Raw genomic sequence first — 16,341 nt, 5'->3', positions numbered from 1 at the left:
ATTTGTAGGGGCACCTGGGTGGCTCAGTCAGTTAAGCGTCTGACTTCGGCTCAAGTCATAATCTCATGGTACATGAGTTCAAGCCCCACTGCACTGACAACGTGGAGCCTGCTTGGGATTCTCTCTCTCTCTCTCTCTCTCTCTCTCTCTCTCTCTCTCTCTCTCTCCTCCCCCACTCTCTCTCTCTCAAGATAAATAAATAAAACCTTTAAAAAAATTTTTAAATAAACCATCATATGTAACCATAATTAAATACTTCCCTACTGATGAACATTTAGTTTATTTGCAGGTTTTTTGTGTTTTGTTGTTTCCGTTTTTTTGGGGGGGGGGGCTTTTTTGCTATTACAAACTGTGCTACAATTAAAGTCTTTGAAAATGTTAAATATGTAATCTCCATATTTATGTGACTATTTTGTAGGATAAAAGTGGATTTGCTAAGGCAAATAGTATGTACATTTTTAAAATTATAAACATTTCCATTTTTTTGGTGAAAAATTGCATCAATTACCAGCAAATTTCCATTTCTCCACACTCTCCCCAACCCTAAATATCATCAATCTTTTTACTTTTGCAAAACCGAAAGGTTAAAAATAGAAAGATAGTTTATTTCAATTTGCCCTTCTTTGATTATGAGAGGGTAATCATCCTCTGCTATTTTTGTCTCCTTTTGCTCATACTCAGAACAAGACAGGCCATGATGTGGAATCCATGGTGGGAACAGGGTTTACCCTCTAATTCCTTGACTCAGAATGTTTTCATCAGAGTAGCAAAAGCAAGGAGACATCAATGTCATCTAAGATAGCTGCAAATTGAAATGTTTTGGAGGACCCTGCAGGAAAATGCAAATAAATGCTGAAGGGGAATCAGTAGAGTTTGGTGAGGGTTTTGATAACTGGAGAGTGGTGACGTTTTCACATTTGTAAAGTGTTAATGATTATTCAAACTGAATAACACCTGTCTATGAGCCAGATTCGGCCAGGAATTTGCAACCCCTGATCTAAAATGATGAGCCTGATTGTCCAAAGAAATACATCTAAGTACTAGATTTTGGCTTCTGTAGAAAAAAAAAAAAAAAAAAAATCCCTTATGTTCAAAATTCTAATATTTAACTACACTTTTTGTTTTACATTTTAAGTTAAGGTTATGACTTAATTTTTGTTCAAAAATTAAGAAAAAACTTAATTTTTTAGAAAACATGAGTACTTTTTTTTTTGGCCTCACCTACACGCATAAAAGATTAACTGAAACTAATTATGAATTTGCCAGGAAGCAAGTATTAGGAATTTGCTTCTTTAGTATTTATCTATGTTTTTATAGATACATTCCAATTAAAAGAATTCTTGGGGCGCCTAGGTGGCTCAGTTGGTTAAGCTTTCAACTTAAGCTCAGGTCATGATCTCACGGTCTGTGAGTTTGAGGTCCACATCGGGCTCTGTGCTGACAGCTCAGAGCCTGGAGCCTGCTTCGGGTTCTGTATCTCCCTCTCTCTCTCTGTCCCTCCCTGACTCATGCTCTGTCTGTCTCTCTCTCACACAAATAAATAAACATTAAAAACTTTTTTTAAAATACACTGGATGGAATGAATGGTAGACTAGAGACTGAAGTGCTAATACTCATATGAATTAGTTTATTTATTTTTATTAGCTGATTCAAACTTCTTGCTTCATCTTTTTGTTTGATTGCCAACTCATGCGGGAGCCAGGTTTTGGTCGACCCTGCACCAAAGGAAACAGCAGTATCTCTTTAAGGTTTGCTTACAGAGTCAATGTCATTCAAAAGTTCTTCTCTCTCCCAAGATGCCTTTTTGGCTCTGACTAGAAATAGTAACACTGGCAGGCAAAATGTTTTGTGTTGCTCTGAGGTATGAAACATTACCTGTTCGGTGAAGCAACATTACATAACTGCTGTGCCAGGCCTCTTCCACCAAATGATTCATCAGTTTCATGGAGTCATTTGTCAACATCATTATCCTGATCACTACCAATTAGCATTTGTAGAGCATCCACACAGAGATGACACTATACTTGGTGCTTGACAGATTACAAGGAAGACAAAGAGTACAATTTATAAAGTATACTGTTGGAACTGTGCATCTGAATATGAAACATAACACAAACATACCTGTAAGTCCAAGCCTACCTGGGTCACAGATAGTGGAATAAACTCATTGAAACTCACCACTGAGCTTCACAGTAGCTATTTGTGTTGCATCAGAGGACGGAGCATATGGTCCTTTCACAGGAAAGATCTGGAGAAAGGTTCCCAGTCTCCTTGGGGATCCCAGAATCAGACTAAAGATTTGGGAGGGCTTTTGCTGAAAAGTTGAAATCTCCAGAATCCTTTTACAATGCCTCTGGCCAGTGAGTGACCACCAAGTCTCTAAAGATTTGGGGAATTTGAAGATTCCAAAGAAGATTCAGTAGGTAAGCCATGGGAATTTCAAAGAGCTCTACAAAAAACTCTGGAACACAAACACACTTGAAATTATCAGAGGAGAACTGTTGTACAAACGTTTTCAGTTAATAGCTTTAATTAGAGACAAAGTAGGCACTAGAGTTGAACCAAGACTATTTTTCACCATTGTCACCATTCTCATTTTAAATTATCCTTGCTGCTTGTATATCCTCTTGTGCTAGATAGAGACAAAATAAAAAAGCAGAAGAACAAAATCTAGTAGTGCCTATCTGAGAAGCTCACTGAAAGCTTACTAGGGGAGTAAACAGGGTAACCCCAATTGACAAGCAGGTTGTATGCCCTTAGTGGGTGTCCAATGGGATGTTTGGCAAACAAGATGCATTTTCCCCAGGGACTGAGTGCTTGGTGCTTAGGCACCGAGGCTGGTACAGGATAGCTCACTTGCCAGGAAGTGTATCTGAAGTCACCCAACAGAAGTCACCCACACAATGTCACCCAACAGACCCTAACCCCTATGGGCTACATGATCTCTCTGGGAAGCTGGGCACACAACCGTCCCAGTGCAGTTGGTCAAGGCTTGCCCTTCTTCTAGCTGCCCAGAGTGGGACCGTGGGAGATGTGGGTTCTTCCCAGCACCCCAACAAGATGGGGCAACCTGGGAAAGAGGAGAGATAGGGGTGGCATCCAGGTGGCCTCTGGGGCTGGAGTGACCTTGTCTATCCCAGTGGATTTCCCATCACCCTTTGCTCTCCCAGCCCCACAGAACTGCACAGGGTTCCCTTTACACTAAGGATTTCGAAGTGGCCACTTGGGAGAATGCCCTGCCCTGTGAAGGTTTCCTGAGTGTTTGTGGTGGGTAATGAAGCAGAAGGGGATAAGAGGACAGTCCCTCTCCCACTCCTTGGTACATCCTAGTGCACAGGACTAAAAGGAGGCTTGGCTGCAAGTTCAAACAAATCCAGGTTTTGGTCATGCAGGGTCTCTGGTCCTAGGGCTGGGAGCACAGGTTCAGGGACCACAAGCAGGGCTGGGCTGTCCCTCTGCAGCCAGGAACCACCCACTCCAAGATGGATGCCAAGGAGCAGGGGTATAAGCAGGTGCTCTGTGCTCTCCTTTTCCTCCCAAGACCCCGCTTCCCCACTGGGCACTGTGAGAAACAGGCCAGCCTTTGCATGTCCTCAGCAAGCTGGCAGGTGGAAAGGAGACAGCGCCTCCAGGGGGCAGACAGAGAAAGAATGGCAAGCATCAGTGGCCATCAGTTTCAAGTGGGCCATTTGGTAGGAGAAAACACTCAAGCAGTTTTAGAAAAAATAAACTTCCAAATTATTCACTGAGTTTTTAAAAATATACTTCTATACATTTATAAGGAAAAGATCAATGACCCAATAGAAAATGGGCAAAGGACATAAACAGTTTTTTCAGAAAAAATACAAATAACAATATGAAATTATAACAAAATGCACTGATAATCAAAGATATAAATCTCAAAAGCATTGTGCTAAGTGAAAAAAGCCAGACACAAAAGAATACAGACTGTATGAGTCCATTTATATGAAATTCCAATAAAGGCAAAGCTATAGTGGCAGAAAGCAGTGAATGCCAAGCACCGAGCTTGGGGGAGGGGATGGATGGCAAGGGCAGGAAAGGAACTTTGTGGGATGATGTGGTGGTTATACTACTGGGTTCATTTGTTAAAAGTCGTCCATCTGTTCACTTAAAATTGACAAAATCTGGGGTGCCTGGATGGCTCAGTCAGTTGAGTGTCTAACTCTCAGTTTCAGCTCAGGTCATGATCTCACAATTTCAAGGTTCAAGCCCCACATCAGGCTATGTGCTGACAGTGCAGAGCCTGCTTGGGATTCTCTCTCTCTCCCTCTCTCTCTGCCCTTCCCCCACTCACACGTTTCTGTCTCTCTCAAAATAAAAAAATAAACTTTAAAAAATGTTTTTAATTAACAAATTTTACTGTTTATAAATGATATCTTAAAGCCGACATTAAAAAAAATATTTTAAAGCCTAATTATGGATATAAAGCAAACTCATAATTCTAGACTTTTTTGCCTTGAAATAGTCTTTAGAGACCATCTGGTATAACTTCTTCCCTTTATGTCAAATAAGTGAGGAAATGAAGGTCCGCAGAGAGATTATGTCGCTTATTCAAAATGATACATCCTGCTGGTTGTGGAACCACATCCCATCACCCAGTCTTTTCAGATTTATCTCTATCCTGCCATCCTCCCCCAGCACATTTAAACTGTAATTGTATCATGACATCACACAATTCATAGGTACCCATAAAATACCTTTCAGCTATATAGTACTTTTCATTTTTAACACACCATCATTGTGTCCAACCAGAGAGGCAGAACCAGTAAGAGGTAAATATAGTAAGTTTTATTGGAAGGAATTAGTTCATGTGATTACGGGGCTGGTTAGGCAAGTCCAAAATCTGTGGGGCAGACCATCAGGGAAAACATGCTAGAACTCTCAGGCACAACTAAGTCCACAGATGGGATATCTTTTTTCTTAAGAAGGACTCAGCTCTGCTCTTAAGATCTTGCATCTGGACCAACCAGACTATCTAGGGTAATCTCCCTCACTTAAAGTCAACTGATATGAACTTTCTTCAGCATAGCAATATCTAGATTAGTGTTCAGTTGAATAGCTGGGGACTAGAGCCTAAACTGGCACATAAAACTGACCATCACATTCATGTAATAGATAAAAACAATATTACCACCTCCATTTTTCTACTATGGGAATGGAAGCACAGAATGTTTGAATCATTTGCCTAAGGGCACACAGCTATCTCACATTTTGTGGTGTTTTTTGTTTTTAAGTGTGTATTTATTTATTTTGGGGGGGGGGGCAGAGAGAGAGACACAGAGAGAGAATCCCAAGAAGGTAATGCACCATCAGCATAGAACCCCACATGGGGCTCGAACTCACACACCATGATACCACAACCTGAGCCGAAATCAACAGTGGGACACTTAACTGGCTGAGCCACCCAGGCACCCCTCATATTTCGTTTTTCAATTGTAAAATGGTTAGCAATTCTTACCTCACATGATTGTTGTGAGGAATAAATTAAATCACTTCCAACTGTGTATGTAAAGTCTCTGCACACTGAGTTCTCAATGTTGTAAAACAGCAATTAGATGACATTTTGCTTATAAATGAGATGGTTTACAAATTCTGAGGAAATGGAAATTTTCATTTGCTACAGGAGGGAATACACATTGGAATCACTTTTTTCAGCAAGTAGTTCCATTTTCAGAAGTTAGTTTTTGGTTTTTGGGGTTTTGGGGTTTTTTTGTTTGTTTGTTTTTTTGAGAGAGAAAGAGGGAGGGAGAGCACATGTCCACGCAAGCAGGGGAGGGAGAGAGAGAATCTTAAGCAGGGTCCACGCCCAGCCTGGAGCCCTACTTGGGATTCGGTTCAATCTCATGATACTGAGATCAAGACCTGAGCCGAAATCAAGAGTCAGACACTTCACTGACTGAGTCACACAGGCGCCCCCAGAAGTTAGTTTTATAATATTTACACACATCTATACAGATACATGTGCGAGGATATTCATTGCAGTAGTGTCTGTAAATGAAAGAAACAAATTCTAAATGCTCATAAATAAGAGAAAAGGAGAGTGTTTAGGTCATTATAGTATGGGTGAACACTGGAATGCTCTATGTGTTATCAAGGTAAGGTATCTATGCTATAGTATTAAATCTAAAATAGAAGAGTTTGTATTATTTGATGCCATAGACATTTTGCCAATTGCTTTGGTGGTGGACAGGAGATGGATTTTGTGCCCATTCTGTTCAGGTGAACATTTTGCCTCCTGAGAAAGAACTCTAAGGTAGTGACAGTGTTTTGGTTAAAACTTCAAAGGCTGCACCAAATGCTACTGACTGACTGTCCTCTCAGATCAGAATATCAGCTCTTGTTTTCTCTGTGTACACAGGAGGACCTACAAAGGTTAATAGTGAGGTCACCAGAGGGAGTCTTTGGGAGGGCAGCCTTAGGGTCAATGGTGCAATGAGGTGACTCCTTCAAAACTGAGACCAGGCAGCAGGTCACAGTCAAATGAGCTAGAGCTGAACCAGGTGACAAACAATGGATCCTATGGTTAGGGCAGAAATACCTGAATCAACCAGACACATCTGATCCATGATAGAGGGCACTGTGTAGCCTTGGTTGCAATGTCTTTTATTTCATGTTGTTCAGAACTCTTTTTCCTGATGAGATCTGGAGAAGAGGAGGCTGCTATATTTTCTTAGTCTCCCTCTATCAAGAGGATGGGATGATTACATGGGAACCTCACTACTTGGGGTCCCACAAAATGAGAAACTGCCAAGACTTTTAGGTCAATGGCAAAGAAAGAAAGCACAAGTCCACATATTACCCAACAGGAATATTTGCTTCATACCTACTACTTCATTGGATGTAAGCTCCTCCATCACAGGGAATATATCAGTGTTTGTGCATCCTTGATTCCTCAGAACAGGACCTGACATAAAGGGACTCCATAAAGATTCATAGAGTGAATGCCAAAACATCATTTCCTGAATCCAGCCATCGTACTGTCATCCCAAGCTACCCTGCCCTTCCCATTCCAACACCTTATACAGTACCCTAGGAGGAAGAGAGTGCAGGTCATTTGCAAAGGAAGAAATAGAGAGGACACCCAATCTCACAGGCCTGGCTAGAGAGCTAGCAGTAAGGGCAAGGGCCAGTCTTTCATGTCACTCTTGGCTCAGGCCTGGCGCTCTCAGCCAATGCTGAGCCTCAATTCCTCAAGACCTTCATCTCACACCTACCACTTTTCTTCAAATAAAATATATTTTACAATTCTATCGTTGTTCTTAGAGGATTTCAAATGCATTCATAAGTCCAAGTGAATCCCTGGAGGGGAGAGCTTCCAAGGACAAGGATCATCCGGAGGATCTCCTCTGACAGAGGATCATCCAGAATAGGAAGGATGCCAGCTCCCATGGTTTTATGATTCCCTGACTCAAGTTACAAACTTCTCTAATGCTTTACAAGAGGATTCTAGATATGTAAGAATGGCCAAAGCTATAAGCACGATCAGTATACAATATCTCAATAAGAATAGTTTTTGCTGCAATTGGATTGAATGTTACTTCTCAAAGATATTGCAATTTGTAAAGCAGAAATTCTATAAATGGCTGCTTATATCAACACTCATATTATCTCATTTAGTTTTTAATACAACCTCATGATGTCATTAGTATTATCCACATTTTATAATAGGTGAAACCAAGGCTTGGAGAGGGTAAATTATTTGTGCAAGGTTTATGCCTATCAAAGGTAAGATTGGAGTTATCTGCAGTACAAAGACAGGGCAATCAGGTAGTAAATTGTGTCCAGAAGTACTGGAAATTGTTGCTTTTATTGGTCTGTCATTTTTCCATTGACTGTTTTAATACAGATATGGTTGTAACATCAAAAGGTTTTAAAATAGAAGCTCTGGGATATTCTTTATTTTTAGTTATTAAAGTTTAGTATTTCCAGCAAACATCCTTATTTATCAGCTCTCTCCTCTACCTCAACCAAAATAATAAAGAAAAAAACATTAATGGTTTTTCATTGCTTTTCCAAATCCAAAAAGATAAAACAGAAATGAAATTCAGTTAATTCCACAACTTTCTCCCCTTTCATAAATTGGGCAAAATGACCAAATCATCCGTTTTTAGATGTCAAGTCCCCATTGTGCTTACAGAAAGGTTTCATTGCCTGTTAAGTGCAATGTCTAGATCTTCTAAGTTCTCAATAGGGGGAAATGCAACAATATTACACCAAATGACTTTATTATTATTCTCATATTCTTGGAAATCAATAAACAATTAATATGATTCTTCCCTTCATGCTTATTTTTACCATTTCTCTCATGCACCCCAAACTACTTATTTTTCTCCTCAGTGTCCCACTAGGTTTCACCAAGGAAAGAAACAGCAGAAAAGGGTCTCCACTCCCCAGGATCAGGCAGGCCATGGTAGCCACTTGGCTACATCACAAGAAGTCACCCACAGGGACCTCTTGCACTACCCTGGTGGACTCCAACAGAGTTCTAGAATCCACCCTAAGGATGGAGTGTTGAGGCCTTAAGAGACTTTTGATGGCCAGTTTCTGTCTTGGGAACTCTCTAAGGATTGAGGTAGTTCTAAGCTCCTTGTGGCATTTCTAAGCATCTCAAGGACAGTGAGGAGGATCTAGGATTCTGTGTCCTGGGAGCAAGAGAAGTTTCCTAAGTACACCTAAGACCCACTAAACTCTGGGTCAAGTGCAATAGTCCCCAGGGAGCTAAGCCAAATTGGCAACAATTCTTCTCTTGGCCCACAGATTGCCATTTTGCAGTGATATTTACATTTGCAGTGATATCTATCACACTCTGGGGACATCAACTATAAAACAAAGTCTCTGTCCCTTGAGACACTTTTGTTGGGGAGACAAGACGTGTAACTTAGTTTTGCTTGTCCTCCTGATATAACTAAAACACTTTCTCATGTCATTCAAATTTTCATTTAGTTCCATTTCCCTCTTTGAACTTGGAGGAAAAACTCTTCTTTTACCACTTCCCAATTTTTTTTCAGTCAAATTCCACTTACTTTCCACAGTCATGCAAACCATCACTTGACACATCAAGTGTCACTTCTACACTGAGCCCATGGAAATGTACAAACTAGGCAAATGCAAGAGGGTACTGTGAAAAGGAGTGAGTGGATTTATAAAACACACATGCCATATCCACAATGTAGATGCTAATTCGCTTTGGAATGGCCACCTTGTGTGATCTTGCTCCCTGGATGAGAAACCTGGGATGATGGGCAAGGAAACATTCAATCAGTCAGGACACCAGACTCCAAGCCTTACAATTCAAAGTGCATGGGAGCTACAACCTGAGGAGACTTGTGCATTCTGCAATGTGCCTGATTTATCCTCCTAGAGTGGAAGAACACCATCTGGGCACAGGATTCTATTAATAATAAAATGCATTTAAAAGGAGTAGTTGTAAAAAATAATAATAAAATAAAATAAAGAAAATAACATAACATAACATAACAACATAACATAACATAACATAACATAACATAACATAACATAACATAACATAACATAACATAAGTAGTTGTTAGGGTGTCTGGGTGGCTCAGTCGTTTAAGCATCCGGCTCTTGATTTTGGCTCAGTACACGATCTCACAGTTCATGGGATCGAAACTCATGTTGGGCTCTGTGCTGACAGCTTGGAGCTGGCTTAGGATTCTCTCTCTCACTCTCTCTCTGCCCCTCCCCTGCTTGTGCTCGCTCGCTCTCTCTCGAAATAAATAAATTTTTAAAAAAGAAGCAGTAGTGCTTTGTTGAATCAGAACCATCTATTCTATACTGAACTCTTACATGCTATTTCATCTGACCATGTTAGCAGCAATCTTGAAGAAAAATCAGATTCCTTATTCAAAGGGTTAGTTCTCAAAAATGAAATCTGGGTTCTTCAGTGGATGCTATGGATTTGAGGATAAAGTTTAGATGTACTTGAGACCATAGTTATAGGTCTGCTTTGAGGACAATGAAATCAAGATAGGGAGGCAGCAATCATTGGGTGGTAGGTGGTTGATAAGCAAGGGCAGAGAGGGAACACAAGACAAAAGAGAAAATAAACATAAACCACCAGAGTGGAGTCAGTGACTCAGCAAAATTACCAAAGCTTCTGGTTTTGGTTTTTGGTTTTTGACAGGATCATATAGGGAATTGGGGATGCTTGATTGTATAGTTTTATTTCCTTTTTATGGTCTCAAATCTTTTTTAAAGAAAGCTTTATGTATGTGTTTTTAGGATTGGTGAATGAATGAACCTCACTTTTTTAATACCTGAGCTTCCCAAAACCATGAGTCATCAGCATTGTCATCAGAAGTAGGCTTAAAATCTGCTAATGAATTGACCATAGCTAAGGTACAGTTTTTGTCTCCAAGAAATGATCAAGCAAGGAAACACCTAGGAGGCACAGGGCAAAACACCTTCCTGGAAGTTGGTGGAGCAGGAAGATGTGGGGGCCCAGCCCAATAAGGGCAGCAATGCCTTCTGCATGGCTCACCTGTCTCCCCTCCTCTCAGCCTGATGCAAGGTAAGCCTACATTGAAGTCCAAGTGGAGAGCCTGGCCCTGGGGAGCTTTAGCACTGTATCTCGCTATGGCCTTGGTGTGCACATTTCATTTCTCTTGCTGCATCTGGAACCCAGAGTCCAGTTTGCCAAATAGGTAATGGGGACTGGGGCTTAGGGAGGAGGGCAAAGTCCCCAAAGCCCAGCTTCCTTTTCTAAGCCCTGGTGACCTAAAGTACATTTAAGTTCTTTCTTCACTCCAGAGAGGAACCCACGCCACCCTTGATTTTGTATACCCCCTGCCATGACCATCCCCATCTATAAAATGGGGTGTACAATAGCACCTATCTCCTCAGGCAGGGGTTCTCAGAGTGGGTCCCCTAACCAGTAGCATCAGCATTGCTTGGGAACTTGTTAGAAAAGCAAATTCTCAAACCCCACTGCAGACTCACTGCATCAGAAACTCGGGGGTTGGAGGTCACCAATCAGTTCTCACAAGCCCCCAGGTAATTCAGATGGTCTCTCAAGTTTGAGAACTGCTATAACAGGGTTGTTGTGACGAGTAAATGATGGAGAAGCTAGAAGATGCTCGGTATGATGCCTGGCACCTAAGTGTTATCTAGCTGTTAGTATCCTCATCGTGGTTACCATCATCATTATCATCATCACAATCATCATCATCGCAAGACCTTTCTAATAATGCTTTAATTTCCAGGAGTAATGAGTCCTCTCATATGAAGATGCTTTTCCTGTGGAACAAACCCCTGGCACATGCATGTGCAAGCTGACTCTTAACAGTACAGAGGTCTTTTCTGTCTTGACCACTTACCATAATGATGTAGGGTGTCAGGGGGAAAAATGCAAGAATGTACATTTGTAAGGAAAGACTTTATTAATGGGGACAATTGCCATAGGAATATGCTCAAAGTCTAAAACCAGAAATGTCTTCAGGAAGGGATGGATAAGCAATGCTTTTATATGCAGAGACCCTGAAATGATGGGTGGCTGTGGAACGAGTAAGGAGGGATGGGGCAAGGAAGAGGTAATAAAAACTGTGTGGGAGTCTTGAAATTTAAAAAGCTATGTCAAACATTGATTGCACTAACAGTCAAGGCAGGAAATGTCTGTAGTCAGGGACATCAGCAAAGTTACAGAGTGGGAAGTTCGCATAGAGTTTAGGGCCTGATTGTCCTAGTCAAGTAAGCCTAAAGATGTTAAACACAAGTTGTGATCAGCCTTGTCAAGAAAATTAGTATGTATGTATGTATGTATGTATGTACTTATTTATTTATTTTTAGAGAGACAGCACAAGCTGGGGAGAGGGGCAAAGGAAGAGAGAGAGAGAATCTTAAGCAGTCTTCATGCTCAGCACAGAGCCTAAAGTGGGGCTTGATCCCACAACTCTGGTATCATGACTTGAGCCAAAATCAAAAGCTGAATGCCCAACTGATGTGGCAACTGAGCCACCAAGCACCCCAAGAAATTAGTTTTTATTTATGCCATGTTGCAGTTGACTAAATAATGGTCCCCCAAAGACATCAGATCTTAATTCTTGGAACCCATCAATGCTACCTCACATGGCAAAGAGTTTGCAAATGTGATTAAGGATTTGGGGAGGGATATCCTGGATTATCTGGATGAGCTCTAAATGTAATCACAAGGGTTCTTATAAGAGGGAAGGGGAGGGAAATTTGACACAGACAAAAGAGGAGAAAGCAATGTGACCACAGAGGCAGAGATTGGGGTGATGTGCCACAAACCAAGGAGTGACTAAAGCCACCAAAAGCTGGAAGAGAAGAACATGTTTTCCCTAAAGCCTCAAGAGGAAGCACAGCTCTATGATACCTGGTTTTCAGCCCAAGTGATACTGATTTTGGACTTCTGTCCTCCACTAACTGTGAGAGAACAAATTCCTATTGTTTTAAGCCACGAAGTTTGTGGGAATTTGTTACAGAAGCTGTAAGAAACTAATACATCTTGTTTCATGAAAAGACTCTTCAGATTTGAGGAAGAGATCCTCTGGGAGCCAAAGGAGAGTTTGTGGATTATAGTTTTGGCAATAGGGAAAATCCCACAAGCCAGCTCTTTTGGTACCTACTGGACCAAGAAGTTTCGCCATGTTATTTAAATGATAGTAGGCTATGCTCATATGTTGTAAAATCAAGATTACTGTAGTTAGGGGAACCTGGGTGGCTCAATCAGTTAAGCGTCTGATTCTTGGCTTCTGCTCATGTCATGATCTCAAGGTTCGTGAGATCAAGCCCCGTGACAGGCTGCATGCCGAGAGTGGAGCCTGCTTAGGATTCTCTCTCTCCCTCTCTCTCTCTCTCTCTCTCTCTCTCTCTCTCTCTCCCCCTCCCCCACTCACGTGTGTGTTCTCTCTCAAAATAAATAAATAAACTTAAAGAAAAGATTACTGTAGTTAATCTCAGATTTTAAAATGGAAAGGCTGAGTTTCAGTAAAGCTGTTAGTGAAGTTACATGTAGAACGTATCTAAGTAAATGCATAAACTACACCAGAAGACAATGAGCACCAACTAAGAGTTTAATTAATTCTTGTTAATTGATTTATTTAACAAATTGGCTGACTGTTTAACCTTATAGGAAAAGCAAGGTTATAGTAGCTCAAAAAAATAATTTCATAAGTCGCTTCATATAAACATCCAATCATAAACAGGCTTTTTTCCATAAAATTATTAATTATAATAAACCACTTTACAAATTAACAGTTGCCTGTTACGTAATGTGTTTAAAAGTAAGTCTTGGCTCATTGAAATTTAAACAAATTGGAGAGGTTGTTATTTTGGGGAGAGGTGTTAAGTGGCCTCAGGGTCTTGAATACCCTCACATTGGATTTATTTATTCCTCTATGGTTTAAAACTTCCAGAGATGAGGTATAGAATTATACCTTGTTTTACCAGTGAGCAAAAGAAATCTGGACATGCACATGAGAATATACTTTCACAGAGAATGAATTTTAAATAGGAATTGGAAAATTCTGCCAACTGAATTTTATTAAAGGCAGAGCTAAGTCTTGGTTGCTTGACTAAAATGTAACTATTTTAATACTAGTACTCATCTAAGTTATTTGGCAAAGGAATAGCAATAGAATATGAAGAAAAAGAACACAATGGTTAGTAATACACATTCCTGCGATACTTTATTTTACAGATTATGTATATGTAGATGTCATGAGTTGGAGCAATAATATCTTCTACTCTCTTGGTTAAAAGATTTTCTCCTATATTTCTCCTAAATATATACATTTTTTATTTAAGTTTAGGTTTTGAGCATATTTGCTAGAGAGACGATTTCCCCTACAATGTGAGGTTGTATCACATTCCAAGAAACAAAGGTGATGTCATTCTTTGGAGCAGCACCTGCCAGGCAGCCTCCCATTCAGGCTATTGCCTAAGGTGCAGGAGGAAGTCAAGCAGTAGCAGGTTTTTCCACCTGTGCAATCCTTTGGAGCTGTGACCCCCAAGGCAACTGTAAAACCCACGTGTTAGAATAATTTAGATCTCTTGTGATAGACTGAGTAAACAAGCAAACAAAGGCCAAACTTTACATGACAAAGAACTCTAACCCACAAAAGAAACTTCTCCAGCAACCATTTTGGAATAGTCAGGCCTTACTTGCTCAATGGCTATCAATCTATTTTTGCCTCCACTTCCAACCCAGGACAAACCAAAAAAATCCAAATATTCTCCCCAAACCAACCACATAAGATGTTCCATTTCTAGTTATTCCTTTTCCGGCTTCCTCTTACAGAAGTCTCCCTGTTTTGTCCTTGTAAAGCTTTTCCTCACCCTGGCTTCTTTTGAATGGTCTCCTTTTTGTAGCAAGTTATCATGTGGGTGGTCTTCCTTTACTTCCACATGTGGATGCTTGTGTTGACCACCATGATTAATTTTTTTTTTTTAAGCATAAAACAAAATGAAAGTTCAGCCATATGCAATACACTTTTGTAACCATGTGAGAACTTTGGACTCCCAGCTGTGTGCAAGAGGAAAACGATTCTACTTCAAAGGATATAAAATGAAATCTTCAATAAGTTGACTTTTAGAAATACTTGTCTGATTGTGTTTCTATCAAAGTTATCAATTTAATTTTAACTAAGTACAAATCGACATGCACTATGACTCCATAAAACATATAGATAGATCTATAGATCTATAGATAGATCTATACCTATATATAGATAGATCTATCTATATATATCTATATACATATCTATCTATCTATATAGATATAGATATAGAAAGAGAGAGAGAGAGGAAGGAGTTATGGGGAAAAGGACAAGGGTGTTCATTTTCTAAAATATGTTTTCTTGGGGCACCAGGGGGGGTCAGTCAGCTAAGTGTCTGACTTCTGCTCAGGTCATGATCTCACTGTGAGATAAAGGCCCGCAACCAGCTCTGTGCTGACAGCTCAGAGTGTAGAGCCTGCTTCAGATTCTGTGACTCCCTTTCTCTCTGCCCCTCCCCCACTTGTGCTCTAAAAATAAATAAAAATTTAAAAAAAAATTTAATATATTTTCTACAATAAATATGCTCCTTCTGCAATTAAAAAAGAAACTCTTAGAAACATTTCTGATTTCCTTAAATCTCTATATACAGTTAACCCTTGACAGGGTTTGAAATGTGTTCACTTACACCCAAATTTCTTTTGATTAATACATTACAGTACTATAAATGTATTTTCTCTTCCTTGTGATTTTCTTAGTAACATTTTCTTTTTTCTAGCTTACTATAAGAATACATAATATATAACACATACAACATACAATATATGTGTTAGTCAACTTTCATAATACTGGTAAGGCTTCTGGTAACCGGCAGCTAATTAGTAGCTAAGGTTTTGGCTGTTGAAAAGTTATAATGCAGATTTTCACCTGCAAGGGGAGTTGTTGCCCCTAACAACCATGGTGTTCAAGAGTCTGTATATATACACACACATATACACACACACACACAAATATATTTATATCTATTTGTTCTCCAACGGAAACACTTCTTCAAAGTGCATAACCACGTTAAGTGTTACTAAAGTATGTATATTGCTTATATCTCAAGAGAAGCACTTTGGATACTGAGTAAGACCTAACAATCAATCCCTAATGCAGAGTTTAAGTAAATAAGTTTCCACCCTTCTCAACCACTTTTCCCCTTTTTATGAAACCATTTTTTTTTTCCTGTAAGTAATTCCTTTCTATTGGTTTTGTGAATGGCTCGAGAGGTAAGGGAGCGGGGGGGGGGGGGGGGGGGGGGCGGGAACAGAAGAGAAGCATTACGAAATGGCCATACCTCTGTACACCCATCCAGTCCATCCCCTTTCCTTCCAAGGACTAGGTCTTGCCCACTGCGTCCCATATTTTGGGGATTTCCAGTCCGCTCCAGATTCTTCCAAAACCCAGAGGCATCCCATCCTGAAACACTGATAACAAATCTGTCTGTGGGCTCTGCATCCTCCACCCGCCCCATTTTTGCCTGGAATAAACAGGAACCACTGGACTAGAATATCCCGTTCTCAGTCCTCCGAGAGATTTTAACCAAAAACTTCAGCACCTAAGGACCCGCAAAGCGACGCGCTAGGGGCTCCAGTACGACCACCCGCCGATCTCATGAATTCGGGGTAGTAAGTTGATCCGGGTCCCCAGTGAGGTGCCTCACCCCCTCCTCAGCGATGTCCGGAGCGCACAGACGCAGGGCCCAGCAGTCCTGGGACAAGTTGAGACTGAGCCGCGTCACGCTCTGGGAGTCCCAAGCCTGGAGGCCCCGCCCACAGGCCGGCGCAGCCAATCGCGGCGC

At 40.6% G+C, this 16,341-nt stretch overlaps 1 long non-coding RNA gene across 1 annotated transcript; it reads right to left on the bottom strand.

Annotated features, from left to right (window-relative positions):
- Nucleotides 1-1,665: 1,665 nt before the first annotated feature.
- Nucleotides 1,666-16,249, bottom strand: LOC122205404. The gene is made up of 3 exons (XR_006196036.1): nucleotides 16,204-16,249; nucleotides 2,179-2,379; nucleotides 1,666-1,715 (listed from the first exon to the last, which is right to left on the bottom strand). It is a non-coding gene; the product is annotated as an uncharacterized LOC122205404 (long non-coding RNA).
- Nucleotides 16,250-16,341: the final 92 nt, after the last annotated feature.

The sequence above is a fragment of the Panthera leo genome, chromosome D4 (genome assembly GCF_018350215.1).
Source record: "Panthera leo isolate Ple1 chromosome D4, P.leo_Ple1_pat1.1, whole genome shotgun sequence".
In the NCBI taxonomy this organism is placed as follows: domain Eukaryota; kingdom Metazoa; phylum Chordata; class Mammalia; order Carnivora; family Felidae; genus Panthera; species Panthera leo.
This window is presented reverse-complemented; position numbering and strand designations above follow the sequence as displayed.